This window comes from Diprion similis, unplaced genomic scaffold, assembly GCF_021155765.1.
Source record: "Diprion similis isolate iyDipSimi1 unplaced genomic scaffold, iyDipSimi1.1 ptg000075l, whole genome shotgun sequence".
Lineage (NCBI taxonomy): Eukaryota > Metazoa > Arthropoda > Insecta > Hymenoptera > Diprionidae > Diprion > Diprion similis.
Window position 1 is genome coordinate 25,001 of NW_025725024.1, and position 2,312 is coordinate 27,312.

At 56.1% G+C, this 2,312-nt stretch overlaps 1 non-coding gene across 1 annotated transcript in view; it reads right to left on the minus strand.

Moving 5' to 3' along the window:
• LOC124415711 overlaps positions 1-103 on the minus strand; it is a 155-nt gene extending 52 nt beyond the window's left edge. Inside the window, exon 1 of the ribosomal RNA XR_006930644.1 lies at positions 1-103. This exon is cut by the window's left edge and continues 52 nt beyond it. This is a non-coding gene — a ribosomal RNA (5.8S ribosomal RNA).
• Between the last annotated feature and the right edge of the window lie 2,209 nt (positions 104-2,312).

Sequence of the window (2,312 nt, forward strand, 5' to 3'; positions counted from 1 at the left end):
GTTCGAAATGTCGATGTTCATGTGTCCTGCAGTTCACAAGTTGACGCGCAATTAGCTGCGTTCTTCATCGACCCACGAGCCAAGTGATCCACCGTTCAGGGTAATCATATGTGAATTTCGCATGTAAGTGCGCAATTACGGTTGTTACCGGCCTTCTGTGATAGTTTGTATATAACGCGGCGCCGCGTGCTTCGGCCCTCGCGCGGAGAACCGCGCGCGGGAGGAACGGGCGCCGCGCGTCACTTTTCGATTTGTACGATACGTTCAAGAGCCGTCGTGTCCCGCAACCGCTGGGATTGCGGGCCGACGGCAGTGGGCCGGCGGCGGCCTTGGGCCGCCGCCGCGCTACGTCGTACGGGCGAAGATTCGCGTTCCAACCTGCCGCGTGTGCGGCCCCGCATGTCCGGGCGCGGGCGGCGTGTGAGCCGCGACGCCCCGGATACGCGGGATAGGTTGCCCGTGACGTAGCGCATAGACCAGTCTCGCACTTGACCCTCGTCGGACCCTACCAAAGTCCGACGAGACGCGGCCAGACCTCGGCACCGAAGGCGCGGACCGACCCGCCGCTGCTCCGCCGTGGCGGAGTGACGGGTCGCTATGTGCCGCGCACGAATCGGTCGTCGGGCGGGTAACGCCGGCGAGCGCGCTCGTCGTGACCGCGGCGAACGCTGGACCCATCGGATCCGGCGTCAGCGCCGCTCATTTTGGTACGACGGATGTTGCGCGCCGCCGGCCACCCAGGCCCGACCGTTACGACGTTCTATAAGGTCTCTTCAAGAGTATTTGTTACGGCGGGGCGTACGCGCCGCAAGCGGCGATAACGACCCCGCCCTCACGAATCGCTGCTTCAGGCAGTACGAAACGTTAATGATCCTTCCGCAGGTTCACCTACGGAAACCTTGTTACGACTTTTACTTCCTCTAAATGATCAAGTTTGGTCATCTTCCCGGCAACATCGGCAATGCCGAGACATTGCCGCGTACCAGTCCGAAGACCTCACTAAATCATTCAATCGGTAGTAGCGACGGGCGGTGTGTACAAAGGGCAGGGACGTAATCAACGCGAGCTTATGACTCGCGCTTACTGGGAATTCCTCGTTCATGGAGAATAATTGCAAGCCCCAATCCCTAGCACGAAGGAGGTTCAGCGGGTTACCCGGGCCTTTCGGCCAGGGAAGACACGCTGATTCCTTCAGTGTAGCGCGCGTGCGGCCCAGAACATCTAAGGGCATCACAGACCTGTTATTGCTCAATCTCGTGCGGCTAGAAGCCGCCTGTCCCTCTAAGAAGATTTATTTGTACGCCGGTAGTAAAAACCGCCCGACCGAAGCCGGGGGCCTTCGAGATACCGGAAAGTACGCCTATTTAGCAGGCTAGAGTCTCGTTCGTTATCGGAATTAACCAGACAAATCGCTCCACCAACTAAGAACGGCCATGCACCACCACCCACCGAATCAAGAAAGAGCTCTCAATCTGTCAATCCTTCCGGTGTCCGGGCCTGGTGAGGTTTCCCGTGTTGAGTCAAATTAAGCCGCAGGCTCCACTCCTGGTGGTGCCCTTCCGTCAATTCCTTTAAGTTTCAGCTTTGCAACCATACTTCCCCCGGAACCCAAAAGCTTTGGTTTCCCGGAAGCTGCCCGCCGAGTCATCGGAGGAACTTCGGCGGATCGCTAGCTGGCATCGTTTATGGTTAGAACTAGGGCGGTATCTGATCGCCTTCGAACCTCTAACTTTCGTTCTTGATTAAAGAAAACATTTTTGGCAAATGCTTTCGCTTCTGTCCGTCTTGCGACGATCCAAGAATTTCACCTCTAACGTCGCAATACGAATGCCCCCATCTGTCCCTATTAATCATTACCTCGGGGTTCCGAAAACCAACAAAATAGAACCGAGGTCCTATTCCATTATTCCATGCACACAGTATTCAGGCGAAAATAGCCTGCTTTAAGCACTCTAATTTGTTCAAAGTAAACGTACCGGCCCACCTCGACACTCAGTGAAGAGCACCGCGATGGGATATTAGTTGGGCCGCCCCGGAGGGCTAAGCCCACCGGTAGGACGTCCCACAATCATGCCAGTTAGACACCGCGAGCGGTGAACCGACAGCGTGGGACACAGATTCAACTACGAGCTTTTTAACCGCAACAACTTTAATATACGCTATTGGAGCTGGAATTACCGCGGCTGCTGGCACCAGACTTGCCTCCAATGGATCCTCGTTAAAGGATTTAAAGTGTACTCATTCCGATTACGGGGCCTCGGATGAGTCCCGTATCGTTATTTTTCGTCACTACCTCCCCGTGCCGGGAGTGG